Here is a 25,494-nt window from a genome sequence, read left to right as displayed (position 1 = left end):
TTACAAATACTTCTTGCAAATGTCATAAATGTTTGTAAACATAAAGCATTAACCAATTTAGTTTGTCGTTATAAGATTTGACACCAGTAATTACTATGTGAAATAAAATTGATGCCATATATAAACATAAAACATTGACAGAGGAATGTGGATAGTTTTAAGTTAGACTGTATGCGTGATAGTATGTGAACAGATATTAAACCAATAAGTTAATAAAGGTATTAGACATTGGATGCCTCAGTGAAATATCAGATCAGGAAAGATGTTTTTGAAACAAAAGATTACTGGCCTATAAGGAAAGTATAAATGCACCAGAAAAGCAGAATTGAAAAGTAAACATTTCTGGGCTGGAAGTATTGCTTCCCCTCTTTTGCTGTAGGGCAAGTCAAAAGACACATGAAAATAACGAGCTGCTCAGAGGTCGGCATGTTTCTCTTGAGCTGTGGGCACATGTTTTAAAGTATTTGAACAGATAACTGACATGTGTCAGAGGCTGTGGTTCTCAGTCTGAGGTTTTAATATGGGGAGGAAACTGCTGATGTTCTTGGAAATGACTTCTTATTTCTTGGAGAACATCGCCAACAGTGGTTGAATTTAAGGTGGGTAGAAATACCTGCTTATAAACAGAGTAACAGTAAATGTTTATCTAACATTTTGTTTGACTCTGTCCTGGACTAGTGATGGATGGTGTAAGTCTGTTGGTTGTGGACATCAGCAGTCATAGGTGCCATTTCTGCTGTGTGCTGATGAAGGTGGACAACCAGTGTGATACTGTGCTGCTGAGCTGTAGTGTTTGGGAGGTTATACTGTTAAATGCATTTTTGACTTTATGATATTATCAACTTACAATGGGCTTGTTAGGATATAACTCCATCATAAAGGAGAAACATCTATAGGGTTGTGTTAATGGACATATGCCCCTTGCAACCACACAGGGTTCCACACTTTATTTAATGCTCTGTACTTGTCATCTTCAAACTGTTAATAATTTCTGAACACTTTATTTTTGTACTGAGACCTGTGGGTTGTGTGGCTAGAGCTGCAAATGGGCACCTGCTGTTGAAGTTGAAAGTCTCTAAGAAAGCTAGTATGAAGAAAACAGCTTTAAAATCTTTCAGGCCTGCCCAGGGGTCCCGCTCAAACTCAGGCACCAGCCAAGGACAATACAGGAGGTAAACTTCAAACCCCTTCCCAGATCTAGCCAATGGTCAGAATATTCTCCACAGTTGAGTGGAGAGTGTGATATGACTTTCTCACGTACTATGGTGCCTCACATTTGACCATGTCCCCTGGAGGGGGAGACCTGGTGGCACTCAGAGGAAGGACAGCAGGTAGCCAAGAAGAGATTTGATACCCTATGAGAATATATAGGGGGAGGTAATCCCCCTCAGGAACAGTCATAGGGGAGGGGAATAATGGGAAAATGGGGGGGGGGGGAGGAATGGGAGGATACAAGGGATGGGATAAACATTGAGATGTAACAAGAATAAATTAATTAAAAAAAAATAAATAAAATCTTTCAGGCCTGAAAACATTCCTTTCACTTCTTACCATAGTACTTGCCAAATATAATCTTGCACAAATTAACTAAGGGCCTTGAAATACAGTTAGTATGAGAGACAGTCAAGCAACAACGTGCTGTCATGGCTTTGCTGAACCCCAGCCTTACCGTGAAGATGAGAGGGTTGGTGAGAGACTGTGGCTAATATTCTTCCATAGTAATTGACCTTTTGACAGATTGAACATAGTGAATGAATGTGTACAAGATGATATGGGTTGTGAGTCCTACTATATTTATAGAAACAGAAAAAAGTCTATAATAAAGTTTATTATTATTATTATTACTACTACTACTATAGGTTTTAAATAATTTTTTATACAATATATCTGAGTATAATTCTCCTCCCTCAACTCCTCCTAGATCTTTACCACCTCATCATCCTCCCAGTTTCATTACTTTCTTCTTTACAATAAACATGCAAATAAAACAAAACAGAATTAAAAGGAAGAAGAAACACACAAACACACAGGGATAAGACCCATAAAACCACAAAATTGGAAACCATAATATACAGGTAAAATACCAGTAAGAAGAAAGATGTCCAAACAGAGCAATATGAGGCAAAAAGTCTACAGAAACACCATTGAGTTCATGTTGTATTGGCCATCTACTCAGGCCTGTCCTAAAGTACGGTAAATTGGAGCTAGCTTGTGGGTTAGGAATGTCCACTTTCCCTCCTCAGTGCTGGGACACAATTTAGTTTGATCCTGTGCAGGTCCTGTGTCACAATCTCATGACCTCATTTGTATATGGAAAACATTGTTTCCTTAGAGTCACCCATCCTGCCTGGCTCTTGGAATCTTTTTGCGTCTTCCTCCGCTTAGTTTCCTGAACCCTGACGGGAGGAGGTTGATGAAGACATCCTATTCAGAACTCAGTGTTCCAGAATCTCTCACTCTCTGCACATTGTCCGGGTTTTGGATCTCTACATTAGTTCTCATCAGCTACAAGAGGAAGCTTCTCTGATAATGGCCAAGACACTGATCTATGGGTATATAAGAATAACGTCACTAGGAGTTATTTTATTGTTTTTTTTGTTTTGTTTTTTGTTTTTTGAGACAGGGTCTCTCTGTGTAGCCTTGGCTGTCCTGGACTCACTTTGTAGACCAGGCTGGCCTCGAACTCACAGGGATCCACCTGCCTCTGCCTCCCAAGTGCTGGGATTAAAGGCGTGCACCACCACTGCCCGGCACTAGGAGTTATTTTATTGCTGTGTTGCTTTAGCAAAACAGTAGTATTTGGCTTCCCCCTAGGCCCATGGACTATCTAATCTTGAGTCTTGACCACTTAAACAGTGTTCCATCTCATAGAGTGTACCTTAAGTCCAATCAGATAGTGGTTGGTTTCTCCCACATTTGTGCCACTATTGCATCAACAAATAATTCAGGTAGGTCCCCACTGTAGATCTCAGGATTTGTATCTGGATTGTCATTGACTTCTTTCCTTTGTTAGTGCAGAGTGCCTTCCAGTCCCATGCACACTAGTCAGTAGGGTAAAGGCTCTAGTTAGGCACCAGCTCAACTTTTCTGTATCCAATGAGATAGATATGTAAATGTTGTCTTTACCAATACAGCCTTACCATTAACTTGTGGAGAGTGACCAAGAGTTTGTCAGTAGCCTGAGATGTTTGAGGGCTTCCAGAGGGCCGTTTTGGCCAACAACTCAACTAGATGTAACCCATTCCTAGCACTGGCGGTTTCCCTTGGTGGCCAAAGATGTCTAGTTGAGGCATTGTCTCACCTGCTCATACATGTATATTTTTAGGATGCTTTTACAGTAGTGACTTTCTATATGACCCCAGCATTGATCCTTAGTGCTAACTGTTCCTTTTTTTTTTTTTTTTTTTTTGCTACCCCCTCTCCTATCCCCTTCCCCACTTAATCCTCCTGTTCCGTTCTCCCCCTTGTTTCTCCCCACTTATCTATTCTATTTCCCCTTCTTTGGTAGATCTTCCCTTCTTCCATATGATTTATATACAGAAATAGAGAAAAAAGTCTATAGTATTATATTATTACTATTATTCATTTCTGTTTGTTTTTGTGTTTGAAACAGGGTCTCACTATGTAGCCCTGGCTGATCTAGAACTTGCTATGTTAACCAGGCCAGCTTTGAATTCAGAGATCCGTCAGCCTATGCCCCTCAAGTGCTGGAATTAAAGTCGTGAACCACTACTCTCAGCTCAATAAGAAATTTTAAAGAGATGGGGAGATAAAACGAAAAGCGTGTTTTGATTATGTTGTCCACTATGCACGAAAGGAAGATTTGATTTCTTAGAATTTAGAGAGTATATTTTAAAGTTCTAGTAAGAGTTTTGTGTGTGTGTGTGCGTGTGCGCGCTCACCTTTGTGCACTCATATGTGAAGGTTAGAAGAAGTTGGTGTTGATTTTTTTTCCTCGGTTTCATCCACCGTACCTATAGAGTTAATTAAAACTAGGAAGTCTCCAATGTTAGCTACTCAGCTTGCCTTCCCCGTCTCCTGTCTCTGCCTTCCTAGCACTGAGATACAGGTGGGCCACCATGCTCTGTCTCACCTGTAGCCCCCAACATTTACATAGGTGCTGGAGGTTTGGGGCCCAGGCTCTCACACTTACGCAAACAACACTTTTGTCTACAGAGACATCTCCCTAGCTAGTGTTACTAGTTTGTAAAAAGACACAAGGGATTGTTTTATAGACGCATCAGTTGGCTCTGGGCACCACAGTCTTTTGTTCTCTGCATTTAGGTCTGTTACTGTTTTCTATAATGGTATCCACTTGTTCTAAAGAGAAGTTTCTTTGATGGGGGTAAGAACTAGCCTTATCTGTGGGTATAAGGGAAAATACTTAGAGTTTAGAGATTGTGCTGATTTGATAAAGTGGCTGGTCCCTCACTAGTCTCAAGTAGTTGGCTAGGTTTCCAGTACAGACATGGTTTGCCCTCCTGAGGAGCAATTAGAGAGCTATTGGGTTCTTGCCAAGGTATGTGTGCCACGGTTGCACCGTAAGGGTTATTTTGGCATACTGTACTTGTGATTCATATGTATATATGAGCAACAATTTAAAAAAGATCCTTTGAAATTGAGAGCATGGCGGTATTTATGGGTGGGAAGGAGGAAAGGGAAATAGGAAGAACAATATATATATATATATATATATGTATAATCTTTATTCGTTTAGATGTACAGAAGCTTCCTCTGCTCGCACATGTACAAAAGATGCATTAAGCATTGATTTTTTTCCTTGATTAAGCAGATTAGTTTTGCTTATACTATATTTAGAGGTTATTGCCCTAATATTTTTCTACAATTAAGTGGAATGTATTTAATCTTATTATATGTATTTTTTATGATATGCCTATATTAAATGTAAAATAAACTATATATTGACTTTTAAAATGCATATTCTGGATACTTATAATTAAGAAATCTTGGAGCTGGGCGTGGTGGGTGGCATGCCTGTAATCCCAGCACTCAGAGGCGGGGTGGATCTCTCTGTGAGTTCAAAGCTAGCCTGGTCTACAAAATGAATCCAGGACAACCAAGCCTACACAGAGAAACCCTGCATTGAAAAAACAAAAACAAAAACAAAAAAAGAAAAGAAATCTTGGTACAATTTGAGGGTTTTGTTGTTGCTGCTGTTTTTGAATATTTATTAAATTCTATAAGACTTTTCCATAACCTGGCTAATTCCCAAATAATTGAGACAGAGACCTATATATTTATTTAAACAGCTTTAGCATAATAACTGGGCAGGTATGATGTTAAACTAAGTTTTTAAACTAGTCTGGCTACCTCCAGCTACATTCCCCAAGTTGCATCCTGTCTGGGCTAGATCTGCTCCCTCAGTCCATGTCCTCTGTCTCCATCTTTTTCTCCTTCCTTTCTTCTGCTTCCTGCTACTGGCTTGGTGGTCCTTCCCTCAGATCCCAAGCCTGGAATGGAAGTTCCACCTGTCTCTATTCTGCCCAGTAATTGGTTGTCAGCATCTTTATTAAGCAATCAGAGATAATTGGGGAGCAAAGTTTATACAACATTGTCCAACGTACATAAGAATGTACTTGTCTGGACTGTAACCAGATGGTGGGGGCCATAATTTAGCATTTGAATGCATAGCACTAGACCAACCGCCAACATTTTTTTTTTTTTTTTACCTTTTTGCTACTTTTATTTCTTTTAGTTATAATATAATCATACCATTCCTCCCTTCCCTTCTTTTTAATCATCCATTGTGTGCCCCACCTCCCACCCCTGTAGTGCTGATTCTTCCAAAGCACAATTCCTGCATGTAAGGATCAAGGATTATTTGGGGGAATGCGAAACAGAAAGATTCTAAAAGCCAGAGGAACAGGGATTGTGCTGTAAGATTATTTGTTGTGTGGAAGAATATCACAAACCCTATGCTGGCCTTAGACCACTGGGTTGTTGAGGGTCCCTTTGAGCTTTTAGGCTCCCTGCATCTACCTGCTGGGATTGCAGGCATGTGCCACCTTGTCTAAGCAGTGCTGGGCACGGATCCCAGGGCTTCATGCCCGCCTGTCAAGCACACTACATCCAAAACTCCAGGTATAGTTTTAGTAACTTTTTATTCTTAGTTTTGTTGCCACCTGTTTTCAGTTACTGTTTTGTAGGAAGTACTTGTTATTTTTGAGTCAATACTTTTTATAAAAACTTGTTTGTAACTGAAGATGCATGCACATTTCTCCCATGCAATGCCAATGCTTTGTTTTTAGTATTAATGACTTTGGCTTGATTCTCCCCTCATCTGCTTTGTATGTTCTATATTGTAATTTTATTAAATTTCAGGTTTCCTTCTCAGATGGTTTTTTGAAAAGCAGCGCTGTACATGTACCATTGCCTTAGTCAGTGTTCTGCTTGCTGTGAAGAGATGCCATGACCACAGCAACTCCTATAAAGAAAGCATTTTAACTGGGGCTGCTTACAGTTTCAGACGTTTAGTATATTATCATGGCAGGAAGCATGGTGGTATGCAGGCAGACATGGTGCTGGAGGGTAGCCAAGAGCTCTACATCTGGATCTGCCAGCAACAGTAAAAACTGAGAGATGGACTGGCTTGGGCAGTTGAAACCTTAAAGTGCACCAGAAGTGACACACTTCCTCCAACAAGGCCACACATCCTGGTAGTGTCACTGCCTGGTGGCCAAGCATTCAAACCTATAAGCCTATGGGTGTTGCATTTCTTATTCAAACCACCATAACCATTATTAAAAATTCAGGACATGTTAAATTTGGTAGACTAGAGAAATGATTGCTAGTTAATAGGATTATCATCTATAATATGTATTTTTCTTTTAACAAATATTTTCATGTTATAACTGATGCTTTCTTTTGAGATCTTCCCTTATCTCAATGTACCTTGTTTTATTGATCCATATGGGCAAGGAACCAATCCTAGATAATTTTTTAGTAATTAAAATTGTGCTTCTTGTAGTATTTGTATGATGAATTCATAGCGAGAGCTGGGCTACGAAAATGAACATGTCAAAACTTTGAGTTAATTTTTTGAGTTATATTATTTTGCACATTTTAGGCTAATGTTTCAAGTGATCACTGGCCATCCTTGGTTCAAGAGGCTACAAGTGAGGCCTTGAAAGTTTGCTTTTGTCCTCTGGCTGTCTTCTTGCAAGCTTTGTTGCAGTTCAACCGTAAGATGGGAGCAAGGTATAAGAAATCTGTGTTTATTTTTTCCTTGGAAATCATACTTCATTGTAAAGTCTCCTAAGAACTGATCAAAGGAGGATTTATAATGTGATAAACTAGTGTAACAAGCTTTGGGATGTTCTATATTGCTACTTTAGGGAAATCTCATTCTGCATTGCAGTGGGGAAGAAAACATTTCATATTTATTTAACAAAAAATGGTACATAGATATAAATGTGACAAGTTTAGCATGAAAGCCTTTCATGTGAAGATGCCTTGGGGTTTTTTATCTCTTTCTTTTTTAGGATGAGCCATCAGTATAATGTGCATTCTAGAATTATATTCTGGATTATAGATGAGGTTATATTAACAGCAGTTTTGCTAATTTAACAAACTGGAAAAAATTAACAAATGTTGAAAAATAAACCTATTTGTAAATATATACTTTCATGTCTAGAAAAGTCAAAGACTGTTTAGATTAAAAGAAAGTTTTTTGGTAATATAATTAGAGGTTGGGATGGGAGTCACAAATGTGAAGAGCATTACTTAAATGTCATTTGTATAGGTGAGTACTTAAAAATTCTAAAAATAACATCTGGTTCTAATATGTCCATCATAAATAAAACAATGATTTAGGAATAAGCATCCCTGACACAGAATATAGAATAGGTTTATAGAAATAGAGCTCACTATATAAATATGCCCCCTCAAAAATAAGACTAAAGGATGAATTAAGATCCTGCAGCTCTACAGAAATTCTGTTTATAACATTCACCTGGTGAGGGCCCCTGTCTGTACGTGCATGCATGCATGCGTGCGTGCATGCTGTTTCACTGAGAAATGTTCTGTCGGTAAACTTCCCGGTCAGTCCTTCCTGCTGATGCACCTTGGGAGCACACTGGCTCTTATGTGACCCTGCTAGGCTTCTTACCATTGTTGTTATTTCCTAAAGTCATCCGCTAAAATATGCAGTCCAGGAAGAAGCTGTGATTGTGGTGTAACACTGTGCATGGACTTCTTCAAGACAAATTCCTTAGTTCCTGCCCAAACCCACTGCTGTTTATGTGATCTCTACTTAGCCCTTCTAAAATTAGTTGTTTTATTTATTTATTTATTTATTTATTTATTTATTTTATTAAGGAGTTTGGAGGGTTGTAAATGCTTGTAAGTTAGGAGAGAAAAAAATGAGAGCATAACTGTAAATCATTTTGTAATTATATGAGTTGAGTTCATATATTATTGTATATATTCTTGAAGACACTAAGTGCTTGATTTTATCCATGTGGCTTCCTGTACACATAATAACATTTCTTTTTCCATTTACCATATCTGTATTATTGGTAGGTAGGTGGTTGGTTGGTTAGGTTACTTGTTTAAAAAACTTTTTTTTTTCTCCCAGTGGACTTTCTAGGTTTTTGAGCTAGGTCTTATTGTGTAGCCAAGGCGACCTTGGATCTTGTGAGCCTTCTGCCTTCACCTTCTTAGACCTGAGCTTACAGGCATGCACCACCATGCCTGGCTGATCTTTTTCTGCATACTTTTCAGTCAGAAAAAACAGGTTGAACACACAGAAATGCTCATACAATTTGGAACTTTCTCCTCATTGTATTTGAATGAGCTTTAAGTTTGCCTATCTGCAGTAGGAATAACTACAGCAGTAAGGATGTGGAACATTAAGTATGATTAAGTGTCATAGTGCTTTGTGCATAATAAACATTTAATAAATAATAGCTGTTACTTTTCTTGTCAGAGTAAGAACGAGAAAGGTAATGCATGTATGAACCAGTACATAAAGTCTGCCATAGTAACTTAAGTGCTTAGAAGTAATTTTACTTGGTTTTTCTCTAGAGAGACACGGCGACTTTTGGAAAGAGTGGTATACCAGCCTGGATACCCCAGCTCCATTGTATCCGCTGCACGTTGGTACCTCTTAAGACACCTCTATGCGAAAGATGACCCTGAGCTCATTGATGTAAGCTGTTAACGACATTTAAAATATTAGTTATCTTTTCGTACCTACCCTATTATTATTGAAGATTTAAAAGATGAATATCACATTCTTTGGCCACAATACTACAATTAATGTTGCATCTGTTGGAAGTAGAGAAATAGTTACATGGTTTGAAGGCTGAACATGTAGTTAGTATTTTACATTTGGTTATAAAATTCTCTTAGTATTATATTGAAAGCTAAGATTCTTGGCATGAAAAACTAAGATATTAAGCCATGCTTAAAAATAGTTGTAGATTCAACAGGAAGCCATACTAAGTTTTTTTTTTTTTTTTTTTTTTTTTTTTTTTTTTTTTTTTTTGAGAAAAACCATTTCTTTGAGAAAAAGTCCAAACCAATGAGGGTAAAGGGCACACGTTTAAAAACTCTTCTGTCATTGCCAGTTGTGAGCTGTATTCTAAAGAACTGCATACACGGGAGGGGCAAGCAAGATGGTATCAGGAGGTTTCTCTTCCTGTGAAAGCCGGAACTAGACCCCTGCAGCCCATCAAGGAAGGAAAAGAGTGATGACCAAGAGTTTCTTTGTGGCATATTCTCATGTCTCCACATTCACCCTGCCCCACTCATAGAATAGTAAATAGGGTTTATTTCCATCAATGAACTTTAGAAGTGTTTTGATTCATGACTTTCTTTGTTCTGTTACTGTAAGAATATTGTAAAATTATTAGCAGTATGAGAGCATGGAATTTAAAGTAACCTAAATCTATGTTCCTGAGCACAGTCACAAATATTTGGTTCCATAAAAAACTTTCTCTTAGCCATTTAAAGAAAATAAATAATGGCATGTTTAGATATTTTATTTTCTGTGCTAAAATATGGCTGATTAAAAGTTATCCTCACAGCCAGGCTTGGTGGCACACACCTTTAATCCCAGCACTTGGAAGGCAGAGGGCAGATGGATCACTGTGAGTTCAAGGCCAGCCTGGTCTAAAAAGTGAGTCAAGACAGCTAGGGCTACACAGAGAAACCCTGTCTCAAAAAACAAACAAAGAAAAAAAAACAACAACAACAACAAAATTCTCACATACATGTCAATTTATCAATGTAGTTTTACGAGCTTTCTTTTTATTTGTTTTATTTAACTTTTCTGATTCTTTGTGAGTTTCACATCATGGACCCTAATCCCATTCATCTTGCTGTCTCTTTGTAGCGGCCCTCCAACCTCTTCCTGGCAAAGAAAACAAAAACAAATCTCAGTGTTGAAGCTGTAGTGTGCCACAGTGTGTCCCACAGTATTCCCTTTTGTCCACACTTCTTTGCTTGGAAGTGTTCATTGTAATGAGTCGTTGGTCTGGTTCAAGGCCTCTGGCTTCTGCTACGCTATCAATACTAGATCCTACCTGGGACTCCTCTCAGACATCCTGTTTTTGCCCTGTGTCCTGGAGATCCTGCAGCTTTGGAACTGTGGGACTGGCCTCTTCACGTGCTCCTGCAGTTCATAGATGGGATAGATATTGGGATGGGCCAACTCAAAGCTCTGGGTCTGGGCCTTGGTGGTAGCTGGGTGGGTAGCTGTGCCCACATCAACAGGGCGAGCTCTCCTTCACTCCTCTACTAGCTCATCCAATCCTGCAGCCCACAAGGGGACAGAGCCAGCTCTCCCACTCTGATGTCCTCAGAGCTGACTCCCCTGTGCCCACACCAGCAGGCCAGCTATATTGTGCTACCCAGGCAAGATGCAGGGCCTATTACAAGCTTTTGTAAGTGAAAGAGAAGGGAAAAATGTTAAGGAGCTTATTTGAAAGGTAGTTTTTGTTTTTGTTTTTGTTTTCCTTGTGGACCATAAAGAGAATGACAAATACAAAAGTCGTTTATCAGATATGTAGAGATTTATAATTGGGAGGTGCTAATTCAAATCCTTATCTAGCAAAATTCATGAACAGTTTATTGCATATCTGAAGATATCATGAGAAGGGTCCCAACTGCTCTTTGTTGCAGGCAATCTCCTTTAAGGGTGTTTTGACAGTGAGCGGCCTTGGGAAACAGATAGGTTCTCCCTCTAGAATAAGCTCCTCTCACCATGCATCTCACTGTGTAGTAGGAAACTGCCTGCTATACAGTACTGTGCTGGTTTGCAAGAGCAAAGTCCCACACTTTTTGCAGTATTTGACAACAGAAAAGCAGCAAACCAACTGAATGATCAGGTAGAATTGACCCTTCTAGCTGTGGAATGGTGAATAAATTATGAAAAGCTTGTCAAAACCCAAACCTAGAGTGTAGATCATATGCCATGCTTTAAACAGCGCTCCATTGGGACACCCTGCAAAAAGCAGACATATGGATGCAGGGTCAGGGTTTACAAGTGACAAGAGTGCAAGCAAAGCCCTTAATTTTATGCACAACTGATAATTATAGCAGGCAAGGGTATCGACATTCTTATTAATGCACAGTGTTTATATGCTAACTTTAGTTGAGTAATTTGTTACAGGAAAGTAACAGCTACATCACTGTAGTTGGTTTTACCCTCTGAAAGTTTGCTCCCCAAACTTCTGTATGTGGTTTCACACAGGTGTTGGTAAAGAACGCTGAAAACTCACGGTGATAAAAGAACACTGGAGCTGAATCAGAAACTGTCGACACAGTAATCGTGGATTGTGAGACTTACAGTAAGGAATCGAAGAAAACACTTGTGAATGAAGCAGTGAATCAGGACTTTTCACCAAAACAACATATTTAAGACTGTATCTAAGACTATATCAAGCTGGGCGTGGTGGTGCACGCATTTAATCCCAGCACTTGGGAGGCAGGGGTGGGTGGATCTCTGTGAGTTACAGGCCAGCCATTAATACACAGTGAAGTCCCATCTTTAAAAAACAATAAATAAATGAAAACAAATAACTGTAAAGCTATAGTTTTAATCATCCATTGCTTCCCCCACTTCTTTTAATCTAGAGAAGTTGAAGTTCTTAAGGTCAGGCGTGTAACTTTCCAGAAGCCATTGACCTGCCTTTAACCTAAAAGACACTCTGACTTGGTCCATAAGGAAAGTTAAACCCTCGGTTCCTTAGTTGTCTAACAGCTACTTACAAACTGTTATTGTTTGTTTGCTTCCGAGACAGGGTTTCGCTCTGTGGCCTTGGTTGCCCTGGAGCCCAGAGATCCACCTGCCTCTGACTCCCCAGTGTTGGGATTAAAGGTGTGTGCCACCACTGCCCACACAAACGTTATATTTTTACATTATCATGGTATAATAGTGTATAATAGCATATAAAGCCTTTGTAGCCATTTTAAAAATTCTATGAAAAAGTAAATTTTAATTTTTTTAATCCCAGAGTTTTTCAGACCAAGTCTTGGTGAAATCACGTGCTCTTATAGTCTTCCTGCTAGTTTCAGCTCAGAGAAGAACCGTAATATGAATACTTGTAAGATTTTGACTGCTAATGGATATAATGCTCAGCTATAGAGTTGCATTTAAAAACACACGTTAATGGAAAACTCTGGGGGAAATGATGCAGATAATATTCACTTATTCATACAGTTTTTCTGTTCATGATGAAAAGATATGAAATATCTAAAATAAAACAAAAAATCAGTGTCTTAATGTTTCGTGTTATCAATAAGAGACATAATATTTTGAGTTTCAGGATTTAAAACCTAAAAGTAGAGTTACCTATTTTTTTTCCCCAAAGAGTCATTTATATATTTAAATAGCCTATGCCACGTACTTTAGATTGTGGCTTTAAGTGTTCCAGTGGGCATCATGGTGATGCACACCTTTAATACCAGCACGTGTGGGCAGAGGCAGGCAGATCTCTGAATTTGATGTTAGCCTACTCTACATAGATATTTCCAGACCAGCCAGAGTTACACAGTGAAATCTTGTCTCAACAGTGTTTTTCAGTCATAAACATTTATTGTATGTGGTTTTTCTCAGCAGCAAGCTCATTGTATTTTGTGAAGTCAAATGAATTGGTAATAATACCCTTTAGTTGTTTGTCAGAGGTCATTGTCTTACACAGAACTGTAGCTGGTGTTTTCCAGTCCTGGTGATAGAAATCTTTCAGTGGGAGCGTTGAGCATCCTGATGGAGACTGAGGAGGTCCAACACTTCACAGACCTAACAATGCTCTCTTCTGCTTATTTTTCCTCATTGTATAGCCTGACCCAGCTAGAGATGCGCTGAGAAGGTGGCCGTGTAGCTCAGTGCCCACGTCCTTCTGTTTTTCCCCCTGACTGGGCTACTGCCATCTGCCTGCATTAGACACAGCGCCTGCCATTCACCCACCTGCTTTTTAGGGGTGCCATGTGCTTCGCAGTTATTTCCTCCTGCATTTAGATGATGTGACCCATCTTGGGTTTAGAAAGTACAGTCACTTAAGATTTGTGTACTGAAGCTCACTCATGGTATGTTTAGCCAATGGCTTTTTTTTTTTTTTTTTTTTGTTGCCAGTTCTGCCTTCCAGGGACCTGAGTTTTCAGGAAATTGAAATAGTAAAAATGTATTTAATACCAATTCAGTTCATTCTTTTTTCTATTTAGAATGTGCATGTGCAGGTTATTTTGTACCAAACATGGGAATCATCTTTTTTTACCTTCTTCAATATTGGTGTTAATCAACATTCTTAAAACAAAGGCACTTTGAAACAAATGAACATTTTAAAACTGGAAAAATGAGTTAAATTAAAGCCAATTTGTCCAAGGACTGATTGATATTTAGTATTTCATTGTTATTGCTACATTTGATTTTAGAATTACAATGTGTTTTTTAAACCCACCATTTAGCTACCACTTACTAATTATATACTTAGAGTATTGCTTGGCTCCTAATGGTAACCTCCTGTAGAAAACACATTTTAGCTTCTAAGTAAATTGTGGACCACTGTCTCTTTGATTGGAATCACTTGTCATGTTTTTGTTTGTTTTGTTTTGTAGGGGTTTTTTGTTTTTTTGTTTTGCAGTGCCTCTTCTATTTCTCCTCAGGGGAGGAAAAAAGTGATGTTACAGTCTTTTTGCACATTACCAAATGAGCAATTGAAATGTTTTCTTTTGTTTGGGATTTGGCACAAAGTATGACTGGATAGGAAAAATACAGAAATTGAAAGGACTTATATGTTGCCATCCATAAGACAGCTTGGTGTCTACTATCATGAAACTGTAGGAAAATAAAATGAGGCAGGTTTTGGAATAAGAGTCAATGTGCATTAAATTTTTTTCACATTAAAAAGTGTGGAAATTTTGACTTCTTTAAGTTCACTCTTGCTTTTTTCCAGGTCTTCCTTTCTCCCACCTGAGTTGCTAACGAAAGAACTCAGGTTCCTCCCTGACACTTCCTCTAAGAGGTAACATCAGGTTTCACAAATAGACCCTTATTTTATAGGAGAGGCTGTTCTGTTTTGTTTATATACTTAAAATATCTATTTGCATATCATAAAGACTTTTATATGGAAGAAATGTCAGACCATTCCATCATTTGCCATAGATGACTTATTTTTAGTTTAGAAAAGAGTCATAAAAGACCACTCATGGTGTTGAGCTGTCACGTGCTGTAGATATTTGGTGTGGTAATTTTTTTACTTTCTTTTGCTGAATACACACACACACACACACACACAATTGGTTCTTTGTGAATTTCATATCATAGACCTAAATCTCACTCATCTCTCCCTCTCCTCACACCTGCTCTCCACAGTTGCAACCTCCCTCCCAACAGAGAAAAAAGTTTCCTTTTGGAAGCTGTAGTGGGTCACAGTGCATCCCACAGCATACCATTTTGTCTGCACGTTGCTTGCAAAATGTTCATTGTAGTGACTTGTTGGCCTGGTATGAGGCCGCTGGCTTCTGCTGCTCTGTCGATACTGCAGCCTCACTGCGACTCAGAGTTGTTGTCCTGCATCATGGAGATTCCGTAGTTTTGGATGTGTAGGACTGGCCCCTTTGTGCATTCCAGCAGTTCATGGGTGGGGTAGATGTTGGGGTGTACCAAGTCAAAGCCCTGGATTTGGGCTTGAGAGATATCTGAGCTGGTTAGTCCACTGACTCTCCCATGCCCTTGCGTAGGCTCACCCACAACACCCCTCAGCCAGTCCCAGCTCTACCGTGCTGTTCAGGCAAGGTACAGGCCCAGTCCCTGGAGTGCTACAGCAGGTGAGGGACAGGGCCAGCTTTCCCACTCTGATGATCTCAGGACCAGCTTTCCTCCAGTCTCTAGTTCTGTCTCTCTTTATTATGCCCACATGTTTTTGTTTTTCTTTCTCTTCCATTTCTCCACCACTTACTTGATCCTTTTAGCAGCATCCAGGGTCTCTGAGTGTCTGGGCTTGTCGCAGGGTGGTCTCAGGAGTGCTGTGCCCTGCTCATGCATTTTGGCTCCTGGCTGGGGTCATCTTGGGCATGTTCTGGTCCCTCGGCCACTCTGTGCCTGGCTGGTGGTCATCCTAGGCTAGTTCCTTGTCCATGCTTTATGGTGTCAGACTGGTGGTCACCTCAGGCTGGCTTGTCGTCTGGCCTGCCCAAGGGGCCCCATTCATGGATCGTTTGTTTCTGTCTGTCTCCAGCTCACTGTGTTCCTCTAAATCTCCAGCTTGCTCCCTGTTCTGGGAGCCCATCCAGTCCTGTGGGGCACGAGACTGGTGGTTGTCGCAGGCTAGCTCTCTGTCTGGGGCCTCTGTTGCCACCCTGGTGGTCATCTCAGGCTAGCTCCCTGCCAGTAGACTGCTGGTTATCTCAAGCTCATTTTTTTTTTTTTTCAGAGAATCTTAGGCTACTAATCATTCACAGACCATAGACATAGCCTCTCTCCTCTCTGCCACCTACTGGCGCACATGTGACACAGCAGCCACACCTGTAATGCTTCTAGGGGTAGGGATTAGAGTTTTTAGTAGCAGTATTTTTTTTTTTATCCAAATACTCTATCCAACTATTTATATTTTTATAAATGCCGTTTTTACTTTAAAATATTTTGAAATAGAAAAATTTCCTCAAGAAATAGGCATTGTTGCTATTCATAACAGCAAGGAAACGGAATCAGCCTAGATGTCCATGTGCAGGTAAAAGGATAGGACTGTGTGGTCCATATACGCATTGTCATTTTATTTGGCTGTCAAGAGAAATGAAATTTTCAGGAAAATGAAGGAGTCAGGAAATTATTATATTAAATGAACTAACTCAGACTCAGAAAGACAAAGTGTGTTCTGTCTCATATATGGATACTGATTTTAAGTTGTGTACATATATTGGTACAAGTGTGGGTGTTGGTCATAAAGGTGGAAAAGAGAACACAATGCAAAGAAGTTTTAAGAAAGCAGGGAGAAGCTAATAGAGTGCATGTGACATGAAACTGGTAAGGATGCTACCAGTGATGGATGGGTGCGGGGCCTGGGGAAGAGGAGGGAGGAGAGGGTCAGCCAAACAAAGCATATGTGAAAGTGCCATAAAGAAGCAGATGGCTGCTAGGTGAGTCATTTTCTGCAGAAGTGTGGCCAGTGGTAGGTTGTCCATGTTCCAGTGGAAGGTGCTGCACCATGTGCAAATGATCAGCACCAATTAGACTTGGTGAGGAGAGAGAGAGAGAGAGAGAGAGAGAGAGAGAGAGAGAGAGAGAGAGAGAGAGAGAGAGAGAGAGAGAGAGAGAAGAGAAGAGAGAGAGTGCGAGTGTCCTGAGTTTGGCAAGGGGATGTACTGAGGAATTTGGAGAGGACAGTGGTGAGTGATTATGATTAAAATACCTGGTGCTCGTGGATGAAATTCTCAAAGAAATAGAATGCTCTTTTTAAATGTCATAACGAAGCGCATTCCTTTGTATGCTACTTAGGAAACAAGCAAGGGGCAGAGTTGCTTACTGGTTGGGAACATTTGATGCTCTTTCAGAGGGACCCAAGTTGAGTTCTCAGCACTGATGTTGGGCAGCTTACAGCTACCTGTACATCCAGCTCCAGAGGATCCAAAACCCTCTTCTGGGCTCCACAGGCGCCCACACAGGATTGAGGCCCTGAGAATTTCCCTGCTCTGTGTCTGTCAGTGTCATCATTGTTTAAGGCAGCTGTGTTGAATGGTCAGCCCTGAGATCATAAGGCAACACTATATGAACTGAGCCAGTTGTAATTATTTATTTAGGAATATACACACTCACACCTGTAATAACAGAAGAGATTGAGTTTGAGAGGAGCAAGAAGATGCATTGGAGGAGTTGGAGGGAGAAATGGGAAGGGGGGAATGATGTAATTATTGTTTCAAAATAAAACTATAAAATAAAATGAATTTTTATAAGACCTCGCCAATTAGTAGTTCTGTCTAATTCTCTTTTAAAATGCATTAAATTATACTCACATAATGTAAGATGCATGTTTCAGGCTGGTGAGATGGGTTAACAAGGAAAGGGACCTGGCAACCTGAGTTCCATTTGTGAAACCCATGTTGGATTCTCCTCTGACCTTCACAGGTGCATGTGCACGCACGCGCACACACACACACACACACACACACACACACACACACACTGTTAATATAAAGGCATTTGATTGGAGTTACCGTACATATGGAATAATGCTACTCCCAGAAGCCATAGGTTGCCAAATAAATAAATCAGCTGCCAGGCATGAAAATCCTCCTTTTAGTTGTTGGCCACAGGGCCCTGGGTACCCTAAACAATACAGACTATTCCTATCGCTCTTGGTGGCTCAGCAGAACTAGATGGTGAGATGTTATCGCTGAAGGCACCACACACTTGATCAGAGGACTTGGAGAATTCACAGTGGTACTGAACAGGAGGTTTCCTGGCTATTTTTCATAGTACTTGAAGGTGCTAGGCAGGCTGCTGAGGAAAAAATGCCATCAGCTGTCTTCTTACCCACCTGTGATACCTGTGACATACAATAATGACAGTTATGGCCGGACATGGTCATAGGTGCAATACTACCACAGTATTTGTGGGGATAAGTGACCACATTCTGATTGGATTTAGGAACCACTCCACAGGAGGTGCCATAAATCTGGCCAAGAGCCATCACATGCATTGAAACTAAACAGATGAACCTACTACTAGTATTTTGTTAAGTGTCAGACTGCCCTCTAGATCCTCATTTCTATACCTATGGATTAGTGCAGATCTCAGACCTCACCAGAGACATTTCAGTGGACAAGGTTAGTGCGGAAACTCGAAACAGGTCAAAATACAGAGAACAAGTGTCTGGCGTGCTCAGCCACAAATGCGACACATCACATTCCTTCATCAAAGGTCAGGGCTTGTATTGGAAGAGAGCTGAAAGATAGTGAGAGCTAGAGGTTCGCGAAGGCCTGAGCACACCAGCATCTTCTGGATATGACAAGGACAGTGCATTCACAAACTTACAGCAGCTTTGGTTTCCTGCATGAGATCTAGCCAGTCAGCTAGAGCCTCCACCCCTAGCTGAGCTGCAATTGACAGTTGATGGTGGAAGGGCTTCAGCAGGCCCAAGCATGGTACTCATGGCACATACAGGTTTTGCCTTTTATCCTCCTCTCCTTGATTAAAAACTGTTAGATTACATTGTGTGTGTGTGTGTGTGTGTGTGTGTGTGTGTGTGTGTGTGTGTGTGTGTGTTTTGAGACAGGATTTCTCTATGTATCCCTGGCTGTCTTGAACTTGATTAGTAGACCAGGCTGGCCTCAAACTCACAGCGATCCGCCTGCCTCTACCTCCTGAGTGCTGGGATTAAAGGTGTGCGCCACCACGCCTGGCCTAGATTACATTTCTTAAGCTAGCTACCAATGTCTATTCCTTTATTGATCTACTTCCTTCACCTGAGATGGACCACTAAAGTCTAGCTATCAAAGTACTAGAGTCCCAACAATCAAATGCCCCTTTGGGCTCACCCAATTAACATGCCCAATCAAAATTAAACACATCCTAAGACATCCTTTGCCCTTTATAAACTGCCATTTACCTATGGGCCACATCTGTGCCCTCTCTATCCTAAGGAGTTCTTTTTCCATCCAAGGCAAATATTCCTTCCGCATCTCCCTTGTTCCTTTTTCCTTCTCCCTAGTTCTCTATCTCTTGTCTTTGCCACTTATTTCCTGCCCTTTTTCCCTCTAGGGTAAATAAATCTTTGGGCTGTGAACTTGGTCCCGGTGGTCCTTTTCGTGGTTTCTGGGGAGAGAGAGTGTGAGAGTTTATCTGGGAGAAATAAGAGGAAATAGTGGAGGTGGTTGTGTGCATTTAAGAAATTCTTATTTTTTCCTTTTTGTTACATTTTTACATATACATTTATATTATTACACATAAATAAAATAAACTGCATACAGCAAGAAGAACCATGAAACAATCAGGAATATATAAATGTTACATTCATAGTAATTTGGCTATTTGTATTTGGCAAACTTGAAGAAAGTATCTTTCCTATCTTGGTGAGTCTAAATTTTGAATGAAAATCAATATCTATCATATCTCATCTTTATCAACTTAAAACACCTCTCTAGACCTAAAAACATCTTAACTCCTAAACAACTAAGCTTAATTTTAAGACTAAACTATCTGGCCTTCAACCCCGTCAGAGACTTGAGAAGGAATATAATTTAATTATCTGAGTGAATTGGAAGTGCAGTTTAGCAGCTTCCAAAATGAAACAATGACAAGACAGTTTGCTGCCTGAACAGTCACCCAAGACTCTCTATAATGTTGGAGCATCATCTTCAGCCTTCTCACCCAATATATTTGACAGACATATTTGTGAGGCAGGAACTATTGAGGACTTGCTTACCGTGTCTTGGCAGAGTTTGGCCATTGACTCTGCCTACATCCAAGCTTGCCCATTTGGGGCAGAAGTCTATCCATGGCAGAAATGAGAACATTTTGCTCAGTGGCTGGTTTGCCACATTTGAAGCCATCTCCATAAGAAGGTTCCTTGATGTTCATCATCAACTTTGAGGTAGGCTGGGTGTTGCCAGCAATTAACCTGTCTTGTCAAAGAATCTTTAAAACAATAAAAACATATTCTGTAGGTCTCTGATGTTTTGAAGACCACATTTATTTTACCTTATCTATCTATAGAATCCTATCTGTTATATTTAGGATATATATTCTTGTGATAAAAATAAACTAGCAATTGACATGACCATGAGTTGATCAACTAACAGCTTGTAATATTTAATTATCCTAAATAGCCTGCAATGCCACTTTCAAGATACTGGAAGTAAACTTTGTATTATAATTTAGTTGTATGGGTACAATAACTCATATTAGAGTGGAAATATATATTAAATGTGTGAAGAATAATCTTAAATTTGAATACCAAGCTATCAAAATTAAACTTATTTTGCATCAATATACAAAATTCTATACCAATGAATTAAAAAATAGCCTTATTTGTGAGTAACAAGGCCTTAAGTTGAGTAGATTCAATAATCTACTTTTTGTTCTATCATCCCTATATATTTCTATATCCCCCCTTCTTTCTTTTCAACCCCTATCTCCATACCTAGGAAAGAAAGATAAAGGAAAAGAGAGACATCCCTGAGTCCAACCTCATTTTTTTCTCTGTATAAGACCATAATAACTTATAACTAACTCCCAATGAAATAAGTATTTGTAGCCCAACAGAGCAAACCAAAACTTGCCCAACCCCCTTTAAGAGAAATGGGGCATCATTCTCTTAAGGTGTCTTCAGGCTGATTTGGAGCAAATAATACCTTTGTAGGGGCCCAAATAAAATTTGGGAAGATGGTTAAACAAGCCAGGAAAAGCATTTGTGGTCCAGTTTCTAAATGTCGAGAAATTCCCGGCTTAGTAGGAGTCCTGTGTGGGACAGTCTGGAATGCTGGACCAACCAGCACCAGAAGCTTTCTTCTAAGCTGTCCTGTTCTGATGAGTAACAGCAGTGAAATGCCTCGAGCTGGGACATGAAGGGTGCAGATGTCAGCACCCAGCATACTGAAAGCAATGAATCCTGTCGCATCTGATCCACCATCAATGTCCAGTACTTTTGTTCTGAAAACATACAATTTCTCACAAGCATTACACAGTCCTAAAATTAAAAACATAGGAGGTGTGCAAGATGCACAGAACAATTAAGGCTGGTTCTCTGTTTTTTGTATGAGCAGAATTAAGACATCTGCAAATCTTCATGCCATATGAAGAATGGCGTCTAATAAGTCACAGAGGTTCTCTGGCCAACAAGAAGTATTGTCTATGCATAGACATTCATGTCTCAGAGCTATTCCCATGTAGTGGGATTAGCAGTGTAAGTTACCTGCTTGTTCTGCTGTTTGAATTCTTTACATCCCAACCCCACCATCCTTCCCTCATACCCTATCCTCCCTCCCTTAGTCCTTAGAAAGGGGATCCCTCCTTCCCTAACCTCTAACCTCAGCCTATCAAGTGTCATCTGTACTACCCATGTCCTCTTCCTCTGTGGCCTGGTAAAGCCATCTTGCCAGGGGGGAAGTGATCAATATTGGGAGGCTTGAGTCCATGTCAGAAGTAGCCCCTACTCCCCATGTCGTGGGACCCTCAAGGAGGCTGTGCGGCCTATCTGTTACATCTGACAGAGCATCTAGGTCACATACATTGACCTTGGTGGCACATCAGTTTCTATATTATAATATGGTTATCCTGTTTTAAGTGGTTAATATCCACTTATGAGTGAGTATATACCATGCATGTCTTTCTGAGTCTGGGTTACCTCACTCAGGATGATTGTCTCTAGTTCCATCCATTTGCCTGCCAATTTCAAGGTTCAAGGTTGTTTTTGATAGCTGAGTAGTATTCCATTGTGTAAATGAACTATAGTTTGTTTATCCATTCTTCAGTTGAGGCACCTCTAGGTTGTTTCCAGATTCTGGCTATTATGAAAAAGGCTGTTATGAATATAGTTGAGCAAATGTCCTTGTTGTGTGGTGGAGCATTTTTAGGGTATACGCTCAGCAGTGGTATGGCTGGGCCTTAAGGCGAATTTATTCCCAATTTCCAGAGATAGCACCAGATAAATTTCCAAAGTTGTTGTACAATTTTGTACTCCTACCAGCAATGGATGAGGGTTCTCCTTTCTCCACATCATCACCAGCATGTGCTGTCACTTTGAATTTCTGATCTTAGCCATTCAGATAGGTGCAACATGGAATCTCAGAGTCATTTTGATTTACATTTCTCCGATGACTATGGATGTTGAGCATTTCTTTAAGTGTTTCTCAGGCATTCATTATTCCCCTATTGAATATTTGCTGTTTAGCTCTGCACACCATTTTTTAATTGGGATATTTGCTTTGGTAGTGTTTAATTTCTTGAGTTCTTTATATAGTTTGGATATTAGCCCTTTGTTGGATATAGGGTTGGTGGAAATCTTCTCCCAGTGTATAGGCTGTCATTTTGTTCTGTTGACAGTGTCCTTTGCCTTACAGAAACTTTGCAGTTTCATGAGGTCCCATTTGTTAATTGTTGATCTTAGAGCCTGAGCAGTTGGTGTTCTGTTCAGGAAGTTTTCTCCTGTGCCAATGAGTTCAAGGCTGTTCCCCATTTTTTTCTTCTAATAGATTTAGGGTGTCCAGTTTTAAGTAGAGGTCTTTAATCCACTTGGGCTTTCATTTTGTGCTAAAGTGGTAAATAAGGATCTATACATTTTTCTACATGTAGACATCCAGTTAGACCAGCACCATTTGTTGAACATGCTACCTTTTTTCCATTGTATGGATTTGGCTTCTTTGTCAAAAATCAAATGCCAATAGGTGTATGGGCTTATTTCTGGGTCTTCTATTTGATTCCACTTTCCAATCAGCCTATTTCTCTGCCAGTACCAAGCTGTTTTTATTAGCATTGCTCTATAGTACAGCTTGAGATATGGGATGGAGATTCCTCCAGAAGATCTTTCATTGTACAGGATTGTTTTAGGCATTCTAGTTTCTTCCATATGAAGTTGAGAATTGATCTTTCAAGGTCTGTAAAGAATTGTCTTGGAATTTTGATGGGAATGGCCTTTGGTAAGATGGCCATTTTCATTATGTTGATTTTCCTGATCCATGAACATGGGAGATCTTTCCATCTCTTGATATATTTTCAATTTCTTTCTTTAGAGACTTGAAGTTTTTTCATGTAAGTCTTTCACTTGCCTGGATAGAGTTACAACCAAGATACTTTATATTATTTGTGGGTATTATGAAGAGTGAAGTTGCCCTAATTTCTTTTTCAGTCTGTCATTTGTATGCAGCAGGGCTGCTGATTTTTTTGAGTTAATTTTGTATCCAGCCACTTTCCTGAAGTGTTTATCAGCTGCAAGAGTTCTTTGGTAGAATTTTTAAGGTCACTTTTATATACTACCATGTCATCTGCAAATAGTGATAGTTTGACTTCTTTCTTTGCTATTTGGATCCCCTTTAGTTGTCTTATTGCTGTTGCTAGAACTTCAAGTACTATAATGAAGAGATATGAAGAGAGTGGACAGTCTTGTCTTGTCCCTGATTTTAGTGGAATTGATCTAAGTTTCTCTCCATTTAGTTTGGTGTTGTCTATAGGCTTGCTGTATGTCTATTGCCTTTATAATGTTGAGGTATGTACCTTGTATCCCTGACCTTTCCAAGACTTCAAACAATGCTCTTGATGCTTTTATGAACTTTCCTCTTAGCACTGCTTTTCATTGTGTCCTACAAGTTTGGGTATGTTGTGCCTTAGATTCACTGAATTCTAGGAAGTTTTTTGTTTCTTTTTTTATTTCGTTCCTTACCCAGATATCATTGAGTAGGGAACTGTTCAGTTTCCATGAGTTTGTAGGCTTTCTGTTTGGTTGTTGTTGTTGTTATTGACATTCAGCTTTAATCCATGGCAAGGGATAATTTCAGTCTTTTTGTATCTGTTGAGGTTTGCTTTGTGACCAGTATATGGTCAATTTTTGAGAAGGTTTTGTGTGAGGTGCTGAGGAGGTGAATTCTTTTGTGTTTGGGTGAAAATTTCTGTATATATCAATTTGATTCATGACATCTATTAGTTTTGTTGTTTCTCTCTCTCCTCTCTTTTTTTTTTTTTTTTTGTTTTTTGAGACGGGTTTCTCTGTGTAGCCTTGGCCATCCTGGACTCACTTTGTAGACCAGGCTGGCCTCGAACTCACAGCGATCCGCCTGCCTCTGCCTCCCGAGTGCTAGTTTCCGCACGATGATCTATCTGTTGGTGAAAGTGGGGTGTTAGAGTCTCCCACTACTAAAGAGTGGGATTTGATGTGTGATTTGAGCTTTAGTATTATTTCTTTATGAATGTGAGTGCTCCTGTATTTGGGGCATAGATGTTCAGAATTGAGATGCCATCTTGGAGTATTTTCCTTTGATGTGTATGAAGTGTTCTTCCCCATCTCTTTTGTTTAGTTTTGGTTGAAAGTCTATTTTATTAGGTACTAGAATGGCTACTCCAGCTTGTTTATTGGGTCTGTTACTTAGAATACCTTTTTCCAGCCCTTTAGTCTAAGGTTATGTCTATCTTTATTGCTTGTATGCAGCAGATTGAGGGCCCTATTTTTGCATTCATTCTGTTAGCCTGTGTCTCTTCATTGGGGAGTTGAGGCCATTGATGTTGAGAGATATTAATGACCTGTGGTTATTGGTTCCAATTATTTTGATGTTGGTAGTGGGGAAGAGAGAGAGAGAGAGAGAGAGAGAGAGAGAGAGAGAGAGAGAGAGAGAGAGAGAGAACACACTAGCTTTTCTCTTCGTTTTTGTGGATGTGGGGTTATTTATTTCCTTTGCTTTACTGTGTAAAGTTACCTTGCTTAGGTTGGAGTTTTCCTTCTATTATCTTCTGTAATGCTGGGTTTGTAGTTAGGTACTATTTATGTCATGGAATATCTTATTTTCTCCATCTATGGTGATTGAAAGTTTTGCTGGGTATAGTAGTCTGGGTTGACATCTATGGCCTCTTAGTGTCTGCATGACATCCGCCCAGACCCTTCTGGCTTTCATAGTCTCTATTGGGAAGTCAGGTGTAATTATGATAGATTTTTCTTTATATTTGGCTTGGCTTTTTTTCTCTTGTAGCTTTCAATATTCTTTCTTTGTTCTGTATGTTTAGTGTTTTGATTATAATGTGGCGGGAGGATTTTCTTTTCTGGTCCAATTTTTTGGAGTCCTGTAGGCTTCTTGTATATTTATGGGCATTTCTTTCTTTAGGTTAGGAAAGTTTTCTTTCATGATTTTGTTGAAAATATTTTCTGGGCCTTGCAGCTGGGAGTCTTCTTTTTCTTCTATTCCTGTGATTCTTAGGTTTGGTCTTTTCATAGTGTCCCAGATTTCTAGGACATTCTGTGTCAGGAGCTTTTTGGATTTAGCATTTTCTCTGACTGCTGTATCCATTTCTTCAGTCATATCTTCTATCCCTGATATTCTTTGTTCTACCTCTTG

General features: G+C 39.7%; 1 protein-coding gene and 1 pseudogene across 1 annotated transcript in view; both read right to left on the bottom strand.

Moving 5' to 3' along the window:
• The window catches only part of Fam81b (family with sequence similarity 81 member B), a 102,464-nt gene that overhangs the window by 11,892 nt on the left and 65,078 nt on the right, over window positions 1-25,494 (bottom strand). The window lies entirely within an intron of this gene.
• On the bottom strand, window positions 15,899-16,010 carry LOC127212540 (uncharacterized; annotated as a pseudogene).

The sequence above is a fragment of the Acomys russatus genome, chromosome 30 (assembly GCF_903995435.1).
Source record: "Acomys russatus chromosome 30, mAcoRus1.1, whole genome shotgun sequence".
Classification (NCBI taxonomy): Eukaryota; Metazoa; Chordata; class Mammalia; order Rodentia; family Muridae; genus Acomys; species Acomys russatus.
This window is presented reverse-complemented; position numbering and strand designations above follow the sequence as displayed.